The 20,023-nt window shown below is 54.1% G+C and overlaps 1 pseudogene; it reads left to right on the forward strand.

Annotated features, from left to right (window-relative positions):
- The first annotated feature begins 4,364 nt into the window (after positions 1-4,364).
- Positions 4,365-18,713, forward strand: LOC118142834 (acid phosphatase type 7-like; annotated as a pseudogene).
- Positions 18,714-20,023: the final 1,310 nt, after the last annotated feature.

Raw genomic sequence — 20,023 nt, forward strand, 5'->3', positions numbered from 1 at the left:
AAAACAGCACCCGGGTGGCAAGAACAGCTGTGTGGCTGTTACGACAGGCCTGACTGCAGTGCTCACTGATTACAATGAACTGAAACATTTCCCGGTGTTTGATGGTTTCAGGGAAGTGGTTTGATGGAGTGGCTTAATCACCCTCCTTGTAGCTACAGGGGCTTCATGGTTTCCTGGTGATTCTTCCCAATCCACAATAAAGATGGCCCATTGGCATATGTGCTAGTGCCATACCTTGCCCATTGGAATTTTTGTTCTCAGTAACTTTCCTTGTTATAGAAAGTTTTGGCCGGGTGCGGTGGCTCACACCTATAATCCCAGCACTTTGGGAGGCCAAGATGGGTGGATCATGAGCTCAAGAGATCGAGACCATCCTGGTCAACAAGGTGAAACCCCGTCTCTACTAAAAATACAAAAGTTAGCTGGGCATGGTGGTGCGTGCCTGTAGTACCAGCTACTCTGGAGGCTGAGGCAGGAGAATTGCTTGAACCCAGAAGGCGGAAGTTGTGGTGAGCCAAGATCGTGCCATTGCACTCCAATCTGGGTAACAACAGCAAAACTCCGTCTCAAAAAAAAAAGAAAGTTTTGATTCCTCTTTCTGAGCCCTCCCTTCCCCTCCCACAACCCAGAGCCCACTTTGTCTTCACTCCCTATACTACACTACCTGGTGGGTGGCATGAGTCCAGCCTTGGAGACCCAGGATTCCTCTCCTCATCTAGGCACAAGCCCAACCAAAGAACAAGAGCCAAATCAAACAAAAGGTGGGGGCGGACTGCAGTCACAGGGTTGGATAGACCATGGAGGCTGGGGTTTGAGTCCTAAAAGGCAGCAGGCTCTAGAGCAGGGATGCTTAAGTGGTAGGGCACAGCTGAGGGGGCAGGAGTGACAGCAGCAACAGGGCAGCGAGGCTGAGGGGCTGGATACTGTGTGCCTGGCTCAGCTTCAGCTCCACCTCCACAGGGCAGTGCTCACTGATGTTGAGGGCCTGGGAATGGGTGGTGGTGCAGTGTCAGTGCTTGGGGCCCAGGGGCTTCCTGGTGACCCACCTCCTGCTGGAGGGGAGGGCTGCCTGGAAGGAACCAGGTCATATGGCCCCACGAAGACACCCCAACACCTGCGCTCACACTTTCTACTTGCCTAGGACTCTTGTTGGTGCCCCAGCTCCTGCTTCCTCAGGCCTGGCCCCCTCATCACCCAGCGAACTGGGTGGGGCATGGCCCCTCCTGATGTCAGCAACCCCCAGGGCAGAAAAGAACGCCCTGTCCCAGGCCTGTCCATGGCCTCTCCACCTCTCACGTGTAAGATCTGTGCCCTGGCAGACAGGCAAGAAATTCAGCAGCCACGTCTCACTCCTGTCCTGGCCTGGACCTGAGGGGACACAGTAGCCATGAACCACTCCTGTCCTGGTCTGGGTCTGACCCCGAGGAGACACAGCAGCCAAGACTCACCAGTGCTGGCCTGGGCCTGGCCCCGAGGGGACACAGCAGCCACGTCTTGCTCCTGTCCTGGTCTTGACCTGGCCCCGAGGAGACACAGAAGCCAAGACTCACCCTTGTCCTGGCCTGGACCTGGCCTGAGGGGACACGGAAGCCAAGACTCAACCTTGTCCTGGTCTGGGCCTGGTCTGAGGGGACACGGCAGCCAAGAATCATCTCTGTCCTGGCCTGGGCCTGGCCTCGTGGGGACACAGCAGCCAAGACTAATCCTTGTTCTGGTCTGGGTCTGGTCCTAAAGAAACACGGCAGCCAAAACTCAACCCTTTCCTGGCTTGGGCCTGGCCCTGAGGGGACACAGGAGCCAACACTAACCTCTGTCCTGGCCCTGAGTGGACACAGCAGCCACACCTCACTCCTGTCCTAGCCTGGGCCTGACCTCGAGGGGACACAACAGCCAAGACTCACCCCTGTCCTGGTCTGGACCTGGCCAAGAGGGGACACAGCAGCCAAGACTCACCCCTGTCCTGGTCTGGGTCTGGCCTGAGGGAACACGGCAGCCAAGACTCACCCCTGTCCTGGTCTGGGACTGACCCCAAGGGGACACAACAGGCAAGACTCACCCCTGCCCTGGTCTGGGCCTGGCCCCAAGGGGACACAGCAGCCACACCTCACTTCTGTCCTGGTCTGGGTCTGGCCCCGAGGGGACATGGCAACCATGCATCACTCCAGTCCTGGCCTGGTCCTGGTCCTGAGAAGACACAGCAGCCAAGCTCACCCCTGTGCTGGCCTGAGCCTGACCCCGAGGGGACACAGTAGCCAAGACTCGCCCCTGTCCTGGTCTGGACCTGGCCCCAAGGGGACACGGCAGCTATACCTCACTCCTGCCCTGGTCTGGGCCTGGTCCTGAGGGGACACAGCAGCCAAGACTTACCACTGTACTGGCCTGGGCCTGGCCCCAAGGGGACACGGCAGTCACACCTCTCTCCTTTCCTGGCCTGGGAATAGCCCTGAGGGGACACAGCAGCCAAGACTCACCTCTGTCCTGGTCTGGGTCTGACCCCTAGGAGACACAGCAGCCAAGACTCACCTGTGTCCTGGTCTGGGCCTGACCCCAAGGGGACATAGCAGTCAAGACTCACCCCTGTCCTTGCCTGGGCCTGGCCCTGAGGAGACACAGCAGCTAAGACTCACCTCTGTTCTTGTCTGGGTCTGACTCCGAGGGGACATGGCAGGCAAGACTCACCACTGTCCTGTCCTGGGCCGGGCCCCATGGGGACACGGCAGCCATGCCTGGCTCCTGTCCTGGCCTGCGCCTGACCCCGAGGGGACACGGGAGCCAAGACTCACCTCTGTCCTGGCCTGGGGCGGTCCCCAAGGGGACACGGCAGCCAAGACTCAGCCCTGTCCTGGACTAGGTCTGGCCTCAAGGGGACACAGCAGCCATGCCTCAGTCCTGTCCTGGTCTGGGTCTGGCCCTGAGGGGACACGAGGGGACGTGGCAGCCAAAACTCACCCTTGTCCTGGCCTGGGCTTGGCCCTGAGGGGACACAGGAGCCAAGACTCATTTTTGTTTTGGCCTGCGCCTGGCCCCGAGGGGACTTGGCAGAAACGCCTCACTCCTGTCTTGGTCTGGGTCTGGTGCTGAGGGGACACAGCAGCCAAGACTCACCCCTGTCCTGGCTTGGTCCTGGCCCTGAGTGGACACGGCAGCCAAGACTCACCTCTGTCATGGCCTGGGCCTGGCCCCAAGGGGACATGGCAGGCAAGACTCACCTCTGTCCTGGTCTGGGTCTGACCCTGAGGGGACATGGCAGCCAAGACTCACCCTTGTCCTGGTCTGGGCCTGATCTTCAGGGTACACAGCAGCCAAGACTCACCCCTGTTGTGGCCTGAGCCTGGTTCTGAGGGGACACAGCAGCCAAGACTCACCTCTGTCCTGGTCTGAGTCTGGTCTTGAGGGGACACGGCAGCCAAGACTCACCTCTGTCCTGGTCTGGGTCTGGCCCTGAGGGAACACGAGGGGATGCGTCAGCCAAAACTCACCCCGTCCTGGTCTGGGCTTGGCCCCGCGGGGACACGGCAGCCAAGACTCACCCCTGCCTGGTCTGGGTCTGGTCCTGAGGGGACACGGCAGCCAAGACTCACCTGTGTCCTGGTCTGGGTCTGGCCCTGAGGGAACACGAGGGGATGCATCAGCCAAAACTCACCCCGTCCTGGTCTGGGCTTGGCCCCGCGGGGACACGGCAGCCAAGACTCACCCCTGTCGTGGCCTGAGCCTGGCCCTGAGGGGACACGGCAGCCAAGACTCACCCCTGCCTGGTCTGGGTCTGGCCCTGAGGGGACACGGCAGCCAAGACTCACCCCTGCCTGGTCTGGGTCTGGTCCTGAGGGGACACAGCAGCCAAGACTCACCTGTGTCCTGGTCTGGGCCTGGCCCTGAGGGAACGAGAGGGGACGCAGCAGCCAAAACTCACCCCTGTTCTGGTCTGGGCTTGGCCCCAGGGGACACAGCAGCCTAGACTCACCCTTGTCCTGGCCTCAGTCTAGACCCGAGGGGACACAGAAGCCACATCTCATTCCTGTCCTGGCCTGGCCCTGAGGGGACACAGCAACCATACCTCACCCCTGTCCTGGCCTGGGCCTGGCCCCAAGGGGACACGGCAGCAATGCCTCACTCCTAACTCACTCCTATCTTTGCCTGGGTCTGGTCCTGAGGGGACATGGCAGCCATGACTCACCCCTGTCCTGGTCTAGGCCTGGCCCCAAGGGAACTTGGCAGCAATGCTTCACTCCTGTCTGGGCCTGGGACTGGTCCTGAGGGGACATGGCAGCCAAGACTCACCTCTCTCATGGCCTGGGCCTCACCCTGAGGGGACACAGCAGCCAAGACTCACCCCTGTCCTGGTCTGGGCTTGGTCCCAAGGGGACATGGCAGCCAAGACTCACCCTTGTTCTGGTCTGGGCTTGGCCCCGAGGGTAAACGGCAGCCACACCTCACCCATGTACTGGCCTGGACCTGGCCCCGAGGGTAAATGGCAGCCAAGAGTCACCCCTGCTCTGTCCTGGTCCTGTCCCTGAGGGGACATGGCAGCCAAGAATTACCCCTGTCCTAGCCTGGGCCTGGCCCCAAGGGGACATGGCAGCCACACCTCACTTCTGTCCTGGTCTGGGTCTAGCCCTGATGGGACATGGCAGCCATACCTCACTTCTGTCCTGAACTGGGCCTGGCCCTGAGGGGACATGGTAGCCAAGACTCACCCCTGTCCTGGTCTGGGTCTGGTCCCGAGGGGATACGGCAGCCAAGACTCACCCCTGTTTTGGTCTGGGTCTGGCCCCTAGGGGACATGGTAGCCAAGACTCACCCTGTCCTGGCCTGGGCATGGCCCCGAGGGGACACGGCAGCCAAGACTCACCCTTGTTCTGGCCTGGGCCTGGCCCCAAGGGGACATGTCAGCCAAGACTCACCCCTGTCCTGGCCTGGCCCTGAGGGGACACAGCAGCCAACATTCACCCCTGTCCTGACCTGGTCCTGAGGGGACACAGCAGCCATGCCTCACCTATCCTGGCTGGGCCCTAAGGGGACATGGCAGCCACACCTCACCCATCCTGGCCTGGCCCTGAGGGGACACAGCAGCCAAGACTCACCCCTGTCCTGTCCTGGTCCTGAGGGGCACAGCAGCCAAGACTCACCCTTTTCCTGGCCTGGTCCTGAGGGGACATGGCAGCCAAGACTCACCCCTGTCCTGGCCTTGCCCTGAGGGGCACAGCAGCCAAGACTCACCCTTTTCCTGGCCTGGCCCTGAGGGGACATGGCAGCCAAGACTCACTCCTGTCCTGGTCTGCGTCTGATCCTAACAGGGAGGCCTGGGCAGAGAGGGGATGTAGACCTGGGCACAGGCACTTGCAGCTAGGGCTGAATGAGGGCAGGCCCAGGGGCGAGGGTGGAACCCAGAGGAAGCAACAAACTGGGGAAAGGGCGTGAAACCCTGCAAAGGCCAGCCGGACTCTGTGGCAGGGCTGCTTCTTTCCTCCTCCTTCTCTTCCTCCTCCTCCTTCCCCTCCTCTTCCTCCTTTTCATCTCCTCCTCTTTCTCCTCTTCCTCTTTCTTCCTTCTTCGTATGATTTTGAGACAAGGTCTTGCTCTGTCCCCCATGCTGAAGCACAGTTGCACAATCATTACTGCAGCCTCTACCTCCTGGGCTCAAGGGATCCTCCTACCTCAGCCTCCCATGATCCTCCTACCTCAGCCTCCACCAAGCAGCTGGAACCACAGGCGCATATCACCGTGTTCAGCTAATTTTTACGTTTTGTGTAGCTGGGGTCTCGATGTGTTGCCCAGGCTTGTCTTGAACCCCTGGCCTCAAGCAATCCTCCTGCCTCAGCCTCCCACAGCACTGGGGATCACAGGTGGGACCCTCCCCCAACTGGTCTGGCTGGCCGTGAGCTTTATTTTCTCTTGGCAGGCCCCATTCCCCTCCATGTCCTGTGCCCTCCAACCTCAGGATCTGTGCCCACCGTTCCCTCAGCCGGCAGCTGCTCCTCCCCATTCCCCATCAACTTCGGGGGTTTATCATCATGATCAGCCCCGCTTGCACCCCGACTCCCAGCATGTCTGGCTCCTGAGGGAAGCCCCAGCCCAGCCTGGCCACCCTGCACCTCCAGCCTCCAGCTGAGACCTGGCAAAGAGTAGGTGCTCCATAAAGTCCCAGGCTGAGTGCAATGGGGTCCCCATCTCACAGGTGAGGAAACTGAGGCTCAGGAGGCCTGGCAGGTGCTGGGGAGCCCAGCCCAGGTGAAGGCATTTCCTCCCAGCCCAGGGCACCTCAGGGTCCTGGGGCAGCTGCTGGGGCCACTGAAGGGTGGCCTCGTGTGTGGTGGTGGTAGCTGGGGCTCTGGCTGCAGGGGAGGGTGGGCAGGAGGCAGCAGCTGGCTGCTGGCTGGGGACCAGCTGGAGCCCCTGCAGGGTAGGGGGCACTGGATCAGCTCTCACCACTTCTGGGTCCTCTCTCTGGGTCTCCCTCTGCCTCTCTCAGCTGGCCTCTGTCTCTGTCTTCTTTCTCTGTCCTCTCCCTGCCTCCCTGTCTCTGTCTCTTTCTCTTCCCCCATCTCTCTTTTTGTCTATTTCTTTTTGTCTCGTTCTCTGACTCTCTGTCTCTGTCAGTCTCTCTATGTCTCTGTGTATCACTCTGTCTCCATCTCTCTCTGTGTCTGTCTCTCTGTGTGTCTCTCTATCTCTTTGTCTCTCTGTCTCTGTTTTTGTCTGGCTCTTTGTCTCTCTGTGTCTCTCTCTATCTCTCTGTCTCTGTCTGTCTCTCTCCCCTCCTCACTGGGCCTCCCCTGATGGGCCCTGATGGGGGATGGGTCACCACTATACCCTCTCTTCCAGGGCTGCCACCCTGCCCACCCCCTGCTGCCTGCACCCCTGGGTCAGCCAGTGCCTCTGAGTCTGCGTTAAGGTCTCTGCCCCTGGGGAGAAGCCCAGGAGCCCTCTCACAGGCCGGACACACTGTGCCCAATGCACTTCCACTTCCCTGCAGGTGTTTGCAGGGACCTTCTGGGCGGTGCGCTTGGGAACCACAGGGCAGAGGTCTCAGCTTCGCGGGGCTTCCAGCCAGATGGGGAAGGAGAATTTCAAAGGAATCACCTACAGGCATTTGAAACTCTTCCCACAGAGACCAGAGGAATATCAGCTGAGGGAGCAGGCAGACCAAGGGCCATGAGGGTCCCTCTCAGGGCCACCCCCAGACACATTCCCAGGTTACACAGGGAATCTGGCCCAGTCACCCCTACCCACTGGTCCTGGAGAGGGCAGCTGGGAGGGGCTGTGTGTGGACTAGGGGGCAGGGCAGGAGCCCAGGAGCTGGGACTAACCCCCCAGGACTCTCCCTTTCGGGATCTACACCCCTGATCCCCCCACCAGGATACCCACCCCACCAAACCTCACAGACTATAGAATCCGCGGCTGCAGAAACCTCTGGGGCTGCGGCTTAATCAAGCCCTGATTTGCATATTTGCATATTAATGACAGCAGAGCTGCTAATTTTGGCACATGTTTTTTTTTCTCGATCTCTTGACCTCATGATCCACCCACCTCAGCCTCCCAAAGTGCTGGGATTACAGGCTTGAGCCACTGCACCTGGCTGGCACATGGTTTTAAAGCTACAGTGGCTCTGAAACCACAGAGGCAGGGAGGGGGTGAGGACAAGGGCCCTCCTCACCTGGCTGAGGGATGCTGGCCCGAGGGTTACAGGTTGCAGAGTCTCAGCCTCTGGGAGCGGCAGGGAATCTTTGGCATTGTGAGGTCCCTTCCTCCGAGGCTCACAGGAATCATGGAGTCTCTGCCACTGCTTTGTTTGTTTTCTTTTTTTTTTCCTTTTCTTTTTTATATGAGACCGAGTTTCACTCTTCTTCCTCAGGTGAGAGTGCAGTGGTGCTATTTTGACTCACAGCAACCTCAGCCTCCTGGGTTCAAGCAATTCTCCTGCCTCAGCCTCCCGAGTAGCTGGGACTACATTTATGCACCACCACACCCAGCTGATTTTGTACTTTTAGTCGAGATTGGGTTTCTCCCTGTTGGCCAGGCTGGTCTCAAACTCCTGACCTCAGGTGATCTGCCTGCCTCGGCCTCCAAACAGGCTGGGATGACAGGCATAAGCCATCACACCTGGCCACTGTTTTTCTTTTCTTTTGAGACAGGATTTTGCTGTGTCACCCAAGCTGGAGTGCAGTGGTGCAATCATAGCTCACTGCAGCCTCCACCTCCTGGCTCAAGTGATCCTCCCACCTTCTAAGTGTCTGGGACCACAGGGGTGCACCCCTACACTTGGTTAATTATTTAAATTTTTGAGGCTGGGCACTGTGGCTTATGCCTGTGATCCCAGCAATTTCAGAGGCCATGGCCGGCGCATCACTTGTGGTCAGGAGTTGGAGGCAAGCCTAGCCAATCTAGGGAAACCCCATCTCTACTAAAAATAGAAAAATTAGCTGGGCATGGTGGTGGACGCCTGTAATCCCAGGTACCTGGTGGGGGGGTTGAGGCAAGAGAATCACTTGATCCCAGGAAGCAGAGGTTGCAGTGAGCCAAGATCGTGCTACTGCCCTCCAGCCTGTGCGACAGAGTAAAACTCTATCTCAAAAATAAATAAATAAATAAATAAATTTTTGTACGACAGGAGTCTTGCTATGTCGCTCAGGCTGGTCTCGAACTCCTGGGCTTAAATGAGCTTCCTGTCTCAGCCTTCAAAAGTGCTGGTATTACAGGTGTGAGCCACCACACCCAGCCTTTCCCATGCTTGCATTTGGATATCAATACTGCCATTGGCTAGGGTAACTAGGATTCTGGAATTTTCTCCAATTGGCTCCATCCTGCTAATCTCATATATGGAAAGTTGTGAATTCAAGATCAGAGTATCTTAAAACCTTTGGATTTTTATCCATTGAGGTTGAGGAAGGTAAGATTATATACTGGCCAAGAATATCTTTTTTTCTTTTCTTTCTTTTTTTTTTTTTTGAGAGGAGTTTCACTTTTTTCACCCAGGCTGGAGAACAGTGGCATGATCTCTGCTCACTGCAACCTCTGCCTCCCAGGTTCAAGAGGTTCTCCTGCCTCAGCCTCCTGAGTAGCTGGAACTACAGATGCATGCCACCACGCATCTGTGAGATGAGGTTTCTCCACGTTGGCCAGGCTGGTCTCGAACTCCTGACTTCAGGTAATCCACCTGCCTCGGCCTCCCAAAGTGCTGGGATTACAGGTGTGAGCCACTGCACCGGGCCGCCTGTGTCTTCAGTTCCTCTCCCTGGGAGGTGGGGAAACCGAGGCACAGAGCAGTGAGGCTGGTGCTCATGGTCCCCCAGGGTTCGTCCCAGACTCGTCTCCTTCCAGTGAGCCTGGGGTGCAGTGCGGTGGGATTGCGTGGGGTGGGGTGGGGTGGGGGGCGCTCACTGGTCCCAGGGTTCACTCAAAAAAAATTCAGCTCCTCGTTACTTATGCAAATATCTGCAGCCAGCTTGAATTTCTTCTCAGAAAATGCAATTTTATTTTCTATCCCATCGTTAGGCTGCAAATTTCCTGAACTTCTATGCTCTGCTTCCCTTTTAAAACTGAATGCCTTTAGGCCAGGCATGGTGGCTCATGCCTGTAATCCCAGCACTTTGGAAGGCTGAGGCGGGCAGATCACCTGAGGTCAGGAGTTCAAGACCAGCCTGACCAACATGGAGAAACCCTGTCTCTACTAAAAATACAAAGAGTAGCTGGGCATGGTGACACATGCCTGTATCCCAGCTACACAGAAGGCTGAGACAGGAGAATCACTTGAACCTGGGTGGTGGAGGTTGCAGTGAGCCCAGATGGCACCACTGCATTCCAGCCTGGGCAATAGAGTGGGACTCTGTCTTAAAAAAAATGGATGCTATTAAAGCACCCCTTGAATATTTTGCTGATTAGAAAGTTCTTCTTCTAGATACCCTAAATCATCTCTCTCAAGTTCAAAGTTCCACAGATCTCTAGGGTGGAGGCAAAATGGCATCAGTCTCTTTGCTAAAATATAACAAGAGTCACCTTTGCTCCAGTTCCCAACAAGTTCCTCATGTCCACCTGAGACCACCTCTGCCTGGATTTCACTGTCCATATCATTATCAGTATTTTTGTCAAAGCCATTCAACAAGTCTCTAGGAAGTTCCAAATTTTCCCACGTTTTCCTTTCTTCTTCTGAGCCCTCCAAACTGTACCAACCTCTGTGTGTTACCCAGTTCCAAAGTCGCTTCCTCATTTTCAGGTATCTTTTCAGCAACACCTTACTCTACTGGTACCAATTTACTGTATTAGTCCACTTTCACACTGCTGACAAAGACATACATGAGACTGGGAAGAAAAAGAGGTTTAATTAGATTTATAGTTCCACGTGGCTGGGGAGGCCTCAGAATCATGGTGGGAGGGGAAAGGCATTTATTTCTCTCTCTCTCTCTCTCTTTCCTTTTTCTGTTTTTTCTTTCTTTTTTCTTTCTTTCTTCTCTCTCTCTTTTTTTTTTTTGACAGTCTCGCTCTGTTGCCAGGCTGGAATGCAGTGGCACAATCCTGGCTCACTACAACCTCTGCCTCCCAGGTTCAAGCAATTCTCCTGCCTCAGACTCCCAAGTAGCAGGGACTATAGGTGTGTGCCACCACTCCCAGCTAATTTTTGTCTTTTTAGTAGAGACGGGGTTTCACCATGTTGGCCAAAATGGTCTCACTCTCCTAACCTTGTGATTCGCCCAACTGGGCCTCCTAATTTGCTGGGGTTACAGGCGTGAGCCACCACAACCAGCTGGTGAAAGGAATCTCTTTTTTTGTTTTTTTCTTTAATAAATTTTTTATTCTCCCTATTTTACAGATGAGGAAACTGAGACTTAGGAATATTAAGTACTTTATTTTTATTTATTTATTTTTTATTTTTATTGAGATGGAGTCTTGCTCTGTCACCCAGGCTGGAGTGCAATGTCATGGTCTCAGCTCATTGCAACCTCTGCCTCCTGGGTTCAAGCAATTCTCCTGCCTCAGCATCCTGAGTAGCTGGAATTACAGGCATCTGCCACCATGCTTGGCTAATTTTTCTATTTTTAGTAGAGATGAGGTTTCACCATGTTGGCCAAGCTGGTCTCAAACTCCTGACCTGAGGTGATCCACCCACCCTGGCCTCCCAAAGTGTTGGAATTACAGGCGTGAACCACCATGCCCAGCCCGGTGAAGTGAAAGGCATTACTTACATGGTGGCAGCAAGAGAAAATGAGGAAGAAGCAAATGTGGAAACCCCTGATAACTCCATCAGATCTCACTAGACTTATTCACTACCATGAGAACAGTATGAGGGAAACCGCCCCCATGTTCAAATGATCTCCCACTGGTCCCTCCCACAACATGTAGGAATTATGGGAATACAATTCAAGATGACATTTGGGTGGGGACACAGAGCCAGACCATCTCACAGAGGTGGCAGGGAGCCAAGATTGCACCACTGCACTCAAGCCTGGGCAATGGAGCAAGACTCCACCTCAAAAAAATAGGAATATTTAGCTGAGCATGGTGGCATGTGCCTGTGGTTCCAGCTACTTCAGAGGCTGAGGTGGGAAGATGGCTTGAGCCCAGGAGGTCAAGGCTTCAGTGAACTATGATGGCACCACTGCCTGGGCAACAGAGTGAGACCCTACCTCCAAGAAAAGAAAAAGTCAATAGCTTTGCTGGTACTGGGCTCATTTCCTGCTTGCTTGGTGGCTACCGCCAGATCTGAGTGATGGCTTCCCCTTTGAGATAGGGTAGGTCTACAGTTGGCCACCTGCTCTGCAACTCCTTGCTGTCATACAGGTGGCCCTTGTCTCCCTTTAGATCACCTGTGGCCTCCAGACACCCAAGCTGGCAACCCCTAAATGATACAGTGTGTACAATAGTTGGCACAAGGCCTGCACACAGTAAATAATGATATTAGTAATAATACTCATTCCCCCACAAAATCCTAAGTGTATTAGGCACTGTTTCATGTGCTTTACTTCTATTTTTTCATCTAAGCTTCATAACAACCATATAGGGCAAACACTATTATTCTTCCATTTTGAAGACAGGAAAACTGAGGCTCAGAGAGTTGAAGTGATGTGCCCCAGGAAAGATCAGCAGAGCTGGGGCTGGGTGCAGTGGATTACACCTGTAATCCCAGCACTTTGGGAGGCCAAGGTGTTGGATCACCTGAGGTCAGGAGTTCAAGACCAACCTGGCCAACATGACAAAACTTTGTCTCTACTGAAAATGCAAATATTAGCTGGATGTGGTGCCAGGTGCCTGTAATCCCAGCTACTGAGGAGGCTGAGGCAGGAGAAATGCTTGAACCCAGGAGGCAGAGGTTGCAGCGAGCTGAAGTCATATCATTGTACTCCAGCCTGGGTGACAAAGAAAGACCCTGTCTCAAAAAATAAAAAGGCTGGTTGCAATGGCTCACACCTGTAATTCCGGCACTTTAGGAGGCTGAGGTGGGTGGATCATGAGGTCAGGAGTTCGAGACCAGCCTGACCAATATGGTAAAACTCCATCTCTACTAAAAATACAAAAATTACCCGGGCATCTGTAATCCCAGCTACTCAAGAGGCTGAGGCAGGAGAATTGCTTGAACCTAGGAGACTGATGTTGCAGTGAACCGAGATCACACCACTGCACTCCAGCCTGGGCAATAAGAGTGAAACTCTGTCTCAAAAAAAGAAAAGAAAAGGCAGAGATGGGATTAAACTTGGGCAGTTTCAGAACCTGTGTCCTTGACTACTAAGTGTTCAATAGCAGTTACTGTCAATGCCCCTCACTTTTCCTGCAAGTCCCTCCCACCCTCCCCAGGCCTCACTCCCCCCCACCCTCTGTCCCTTTCTCCCCAGGTGAGCCAGGCTCCATGACTGTCACCTGGAACACATGGGCCCCAACCTGCTCTGAAGTACAATTCAGGTTGCAGCCATCAGGGCCTCTGCCCCTCCACACCCAGGGCACCTTCGTCCCCTTTGTGGATGGGGGTATTATCCAGAGGAAGCTCTACATAAACCGAGTCATGCTGCACAAGCTGCTGCCAGGGGTTCAGTATGGTGAGAGGGGCCCCGGGCTGAGCTGTTTATGGGAAGAGGAGTGGGAGATGGACTAGAAGCTACCACTGGCTGGTGGCTCAGGCTGGGCTGGTAACTGCTCTGCCTATCTGCAAGCCTATTGCATGAGATCCCAGGAGGAAAATGGAAGATGCCAGGAAGGCAGACTGAAGGGGCATGGGCCAGCCCCCATTAGTCCCCCCCATCTCTTCCCCTCCACCAGTTGAGGAAGGATGGGGGTTGGAGGGAGGGTCCTGAGGGTTCCCAGCTGAATGCAACCTTTTCCTCTCCCTTTAGTTTATCACTGTGGCAATGACCAGGGCTGGAGCTGTTGGTTTCACTTCAGGGCCCTCAAGAATGGGGCCCACCGGAGCCCCCGTCTGGATGTGTTTGGGGATCTGGGGTCTGACAACCCGAAGGCCTTCCCGTGGCTGCACAGGGACACTCACTGGGGCATGTACAACGCTGTTCTCCACGTAGGTGATGAATCCGCATCCACAGGGGCCTGCAGAGGGATGGTGGGGGCTGTGTGGAGGGTTGATAGAGGGTGAGTGGAGGGAGGGTGGGGGTGTGTGGAGGGTTGATGGGGGTGCACAGAGGGATGGTGGGGGGGTGTGTGGAGGGATGGTCGGGGGAGCCCGAATTAGGGGTGGCGCCAGGACCATGGAGGGGACAGGGCTGGGGCCAGTGCATCTCTGAAGGGACAAGGGATGGGACTGGCCACGGAGGCAGTGTCTGTGGTCAATCAGCCTGCCCAGGTTAAAATCTCTACTCTGGCACTCTTGCCAGGAGCAGGGTTTTCCCCATGTATTTTGATTAGACAGAAAGCTGGTTCCAAGTTTGAAGGATTGTTCTGATGACTACATGAGTTCATGTTGCCTGGCAGGGTGCTGGTTATTATTATTATTATTATTATTGCTGCTGTTGTTATTTAAGAGGGGGAAGGGAATGAGATGGGTAATGGGGATTGTATGCTTCAAAGTACAGACTCTGGAATCAGGCTCCCTAGGTTTTCTAAATCTTCACTAGTCAGCTGTGTGATCTGGGGCCTCAGTTTCCCCATCTGAAATGGAAATAATAATAATACTCACCTTGGACCTGATGTGGTGGCTCATGCCTGTAATTCCAGCACTTTGGGAGGCTGAGGTGAGTGGATCACTTGAAGTCAGAAGTTTGAGACCAGCCTGGCTAAAAATACAAAAATTAGCCAGGCGGTGTCTGTAATCCCAGCTACTTGGGAGGCTGAGGCAGGAGAATTGCTTGAACCCTGGAGGTTGCAGTGAGCCAAGATGACACCACTGCACTCCAGCCTGGGTGGCAGAGGGAGACTCCGTCTAAAAAAACAAAACAAAACAAAACATCTTGGCCAGGCACAGTGGCTCACACCTATAATCCCTTTGGGAGGCTGGGAGTCGAATTCTTGACCTCAAGTGATACTCCTGCCTTGGCCTCCCAAGGTGCTGGGATTAACAGGCATGAGCCACCATACTTGGCTCTTTCAATTCCAATGAAAACAGAGACTGGTCTCGGTCTTTATCATGCTTCCACCCCCTCCCCCAGGAGCTTTTGCCTACAACATGGATCAGGACAATGCCCATGTCGGGGATAGGTTCATGTGGCTCATTGAACCTGTAGCTGCCAGCCTGCTGTACATGACATGCCCTGGGAATCATGAAGAACACTAGTGAGGACCAAGGGCCATGGCTGTGGACGAGGGTTGGATCAATGAAAACAGTCCTGTTCTTCTTAGTGTCTCCCCTGAGTCTCTGATGCTGCAACATCTCAATTTTGGTAGCAAGAGGTGGGGGTGGGCTGGAAGCCAGACTCAGGGCCTGACAGTGGCAGGGTGGTGCACAGGAACAAAGCTATGAAATTTAGTCCCTTGCCTCCATCCCCTGTACTTCCTTTATTCTAGCAACTTCTCTAACTACAAGGCTCGCTTCAGCATGCTGGGGGATAATGAGGGCCTGTGGTACAGGTAATGTGGGGGTGCTGGGGCACTGGCCCTCTGCCCTGAAGGACGGGAGATGCAGCAGAGCCCTGGCCCTAACCCCTGCCCTTTGCCTCCCCCAGCTGGGATCTGGGTCCCACCCACATCATCTCCTTCTCCACCAAGGTCTATTTCTTTCTCCATTACGACTACCACCTGGTACAGGGGCAGTTTTGCTGGCTGGAGAATGACCTCCAGGTAACCTGGGTGGAGGTCCCCGCTAGTTCCTCAGCTGGCCCCACCTCCCCCTCCACCCCTGACCCCCAGCCTGTCACTCTGAGCCTTTCTCCCTAGAAAGCCAATAGGAACCAGGAAGCCCGGCCCTGGATCATCACCATGGGGCACCGGCCCATGTACTGCTCCAATGCAGATCTGGACTACTGCACATGGCATGAGAGCAAGGTGAGGCCCCTCCCTGGGAGGCATCAGGGAGGTCCTGGGAGGCATTGGGGAGGTGCTGAGATCCAGGTGGGCATTGGTCTGTGTCACCCTCACCTGCTCATTCACCCTGCCCAGGTCCACAAAGGCCTCCGAGGCAAGCTGTGTGGGTTGGAGGATCTTTTCACAAACATGGTGAGCAACCCTCAGGACCCATGCCCCACACCCCACCTCTCCCTGCTTCAGAGGTCTGATCCTGGCTTGCTCTGTCTCAGGGGTGGACTTGCAGCTGTGGGCTCATGAGCACTCATACAAATGACTTATTTACAACTACCAGGTGAGGCTTGTGAAGGGCTGACAGAAGTGAGCCACCACGCCCAGCCTCTGTGGTGGCCAAGTCTTAACTGTCTTCCTTGAGGGCAGCAGGGTCTTGGGCTGGCAGGTCATTTCCCCTTCCCTGTGAGTCCTCCACCTGCAATGGGTCTGACCAGTTCTCCCCCCTAGGGCTTTGAGGAGCAGCTGATGCCCTTTGCTGTCTTCCCAAGGTCCTGGAGTACCATGCATGTGAAGGAGTATGGGCACACATGGCTGCACATCCTCAATGGGACCTACACAGGTGTTGGACTACCAGGTCAGCGAGAGGCAGGACCAAGTTATCCTACTGCATAGCCAGGCCCAGCCAGGCAAATGAGTTGTTAAAAACATGAACTCCTGGCCGGATGCGGTGGCACAAAGATCACTTGAGTCCAGGAGTTCAAGACCAGCCTGGGTAACCTGGTGAGACCTAGTTTCTAAAAAAAATACAAATATTAGGCCAAGTGCACTGGTTCACACCTGAAATCCCAGCACTTTGGGAGGATGAGGAGGGTGGATCACTTGAGGTCAAGAGTTAGAGACCAGCCTGACCAACGTGGTGAAAATTACAAAAATTAGCTGGACGTGGTGGCAGGTGCCTGTAATTGCTACTAAATTTAGTCTCTGCTAAAATTAAAAAAATTAGGTAGGCATAGTGGCAGGTGGCTGTAATCCCAGTGACATGGGAGACTAAGGGAGGAGAATCAATTAAATCTGGGAGGCGGAGGTTGCAGTGAGCCGAGATGACACAACTGCACTCCAGCCTGGGTAACAGAGCGAGACTCTATCTCAAAAAAAAAAAGAAAATTAGTCGTGTGGTGGCACATGTCTGTAGTACCAGCTACTTGGGAGGCTGAGGCAGGAGGATCACTTGAGCCCAGGAGTTAGAGGCTGCAGTGAGCTATAATCACACCTCTGTACTCCAGCCTGTGCAACAGAGTGAGATCCTAACTCAAAACAAACAAATGTGGATTGTAGAGCTAGAAATCTGCTCCTGCTACTTGGCAGCTGAATGATCTTGAGCTACTTATCTAACTTCTTTGAGCCTCAGTTTTCCCATCTGTGAGAGAGGATGATCATAGTTTCCATCTCACAGGACTGTATGGGGGTTGAATGACTTATTACATATAAATTGCTTAGAACAGTATGGAACTGGGTAAATTCTGTAGGTATTTACCATTGAGAGGCAGGAGAAGATAAAGGTGAGGGTGGGACGCATGTGGGGGGAAACAATAAGTGGGGTGTGTAGAAGGGGTGGCTTACAGTTAGGTAGACCCAAATAATAATGGCTCACCTTTCTTTATTTTTGCCATTGTAGTTTTAAAATAATAAAAATATTTATGATTTATTGAGCACCTACTGCATACCAGGCACTGCCTAGATGTTCTGTATTTAGTAGTACTTTATTTAATTAATGTATTTATTTTTTAGACAGTCTCACTCTGTCACCCAGGCTAGAGTACAGTGGCGTGATCTCAGCTCACTGTGGCCTCCACTTCCTGGGTTCAAGCAATTCTCTTGCCTCAGCCTCTGGAGGAGCTGGGACTACAGGCATGTGCCACCACACCTGGCTAATTTTTTGTGTTTTTAGTAGAGAGGGGATTTTGCCATGTTAGCCAGGCTGGTCTTGAACTCCTGACCTCAGGTGATCTGCCTGCCTCAGCCTCCCATAGTGCTGGGATTACAGGTATGAGCCACTGCATCCAGCACCAACAGCTCTTTATACACCAAAATAATCCCATAAGAGTGGATTTCCTTTTCATTTTATAGGTGAGGGAACGGAGACTCAGAGAGAGGAAGTAATTTTTCCCAGGGTCACACAGCTGGAGGACAGTGGAGCTGATATCTGATAACTACCATTTATTGAGTGGTACAGGCACCGGCCACATGCTTTGTGCATGTGATATCACTCAGTTCTTGTGATCACCCTGGGCATCTATTACTTTGCACATTGCATAGAACATGGAAGTTATGCTCAGAGAGTCCAGCCACATGCTGGAGAGTGGATGTGTTGGTCAGGCACGGTGGCTCACGCCTGTAATCCCAGCACTTTGGGAGGCTGAGGCGAGGGGATCACTTGAGGTCAGGAGTTTGAGACTAGCCTGGCTAACATGGAAAAACCGCGTTTCCACTAAAAATACAAAAATTAGCCAGGCATGGTGGTGTAAGCCTGTATTCCCAGCTACTCGGGAGGCTGCGGCAGGAGAATGGCTTGAACCTGGGAGGCAGAGGTTGCAGTGAGCCAAGATCAAGCCACTGCACTCCAGTCTGGGTAACAGAGCAAAACTCTGTCGCAAAAGAGAGAGAGAGAGAGAGAGAGAGAGAGAGAGAGAGAGAGAGATTGAGAGAGAGAATGTGCTGGTATATAAGGCAAGGTCTGTCTGACTCCAGAGTTTGTGCCCTAAAAATATCCTACACTCACACAGCTCTTTCCATATGCTGGACTCCATTTACAAATACTATCTCATTTAACTCCCACAACATAAGTGATGCGGCTACTGTTACTCTCCCACCACTTTTCAGATGAGGAAAACTGAGGCCGAGAGAGGACTAGCACGTTGCTCAGATGGGATTAGAAACCAGGCCATCTGGCCCCAGAGTTCAGACTTTCAGCTCTAACTACTGTCCCTGTTTTTGTCCCTCACAGGATGGAAGATCATAGATGATGTCTGGGTGGTGAGCCCTGTTTGGCCAGAGGACGTACCTCTAGGGATGGGAGCCACTCTCCTCCAGAAGCCTACATTTTGCCACCTTGGCTGCTGTGACCAGACACTGATCAGGCCTGGGTGGGGAGTTGGGTGGGTCCTGACTCCCCTGCCCTCCAGAGGCCCCATGTAGGCAGCATGCAGCTCTATGGGCTGGAGCAGCTGTCCCCTCCTAGAGAGGTGGGAGTCCTGGCTGGCTGTGGAGGGAGCGGGCACAGAGTGACACAGGGTGGGCCTCTGCTGGCATGGCCCCACCCTCCTGCATAGCACTGATCAAGTGAGGTGCCCGTAGGGCTTCTGGAATCAAGAGCCTTAAACTGTGGCTCCGTGGACTTTGCATGTCTGTTGGGGGTGCCCCTGGGCTGCCTCCTTTCCTGCCCACCCCTCAAGGGCATCACCAGCCTTCTGTCAGCAAAGTGGGCACAACCATTGTGACACTACTCACCAGCAGGTGGCGTCGAGGGCTTTTTCTTCTGAGCCCCACACTGAGAGTTGGTCTGAAGCTGGCTCCTGCTTCACAGCTCATGGAGTGTGACCCAGGGTCCACTCATGCCTCAGTTTCCCAGCCTAGCGCCATCTTATCCGGGAAGAGGAGACGTGCTAAAACTTGTGCCTCCCAACTGGCAACCTCCACAGAGGGCACAGGTCGGACAGCAAGGTCAAACAGAAACTGGTTCAGATCCCAGCTCCGCCACTTCCTGTGTGACCATGGGTAAGTCAGCAACCCTCTCTGAACCTCTGTTTCTTCATTTGTAATCCAAGAATGATAATACTCTGTGAGGCTGCCTTGGGATTAAATGAGACTGAAAGCCTTTGGATGGATCTTGACTCTTCTTTTGCTCATGCTCCACATCTGAGTATCTAGAAATCCTGTTTGCCTTCAAAATTGATCTAGACTCTTTTTTTTTTTTGAGAAGGAGTTTTGACCCTGTTTCCCAGGTTGGAGTATGGTGGATTGATCTCAGCTCACTGCAACCACTGGATTCAAGTTATTCTCCTGCCGCAGCTTCCCAAGTAGCTGAGATTATAGGCGCACATCACCACACCCGGCTAATTTTTGTATTTTTAGTAGAGACAGGGTTTCACCATGTTGGCCAGGGAGGTCTTGAACTTCTGACCTCAGGTCATGCATCTGCCTTGGTCTCTCAGTGTTGGGATTAAAGGTTGAGCCACAGTGCCCGGCTCAATTTAGACTATACTTCTGCCACCCCAAAAGCCCCCACCCTGGTCCTGTCTGCACTGATTTTCTGCAGATTCCTTGGACTCCCTGCTCCCTCCTGGTCCCTGGGGTCCATTCCCCACACACAACCAAAGCAGAGACAGGGTTTCACCATGTTGGCCAGGCTGGTCTCGAACTCCTGACCTCAAGTGATCCTGCATCAGATCACAGCCGCTCCTGTCATAGCTCTCTGTGGCTCTGTCTCAGGTCCATGAGGCCCCAGACAATCTGTCCCTGTCACCACTCTGTCCTCACTCCCTCCACTCACCATATCACCCACTCTGCTGCGGCCACACTGGCCTCTGCATTGGGCTCCCCGCCCACTTTTGCACTGGGAGTTCCCTCTGCTGGGAACACT

The sequence above is a fragment of the Callithrix jacchus genome, chromosome 7 (assembly GCF_049354715.1).
Source record: "Callithrix jacchus isolate 240 chromosome 7, calJac240_pri, whole genome shotgun sequence".
In the NCBI taxonomy this organism is placed as follows: Eukaryota; Metazoa; Chordata; class Mammalia; order Primates; family Cebidae; genus Callithrix; species Callithrix jacchus.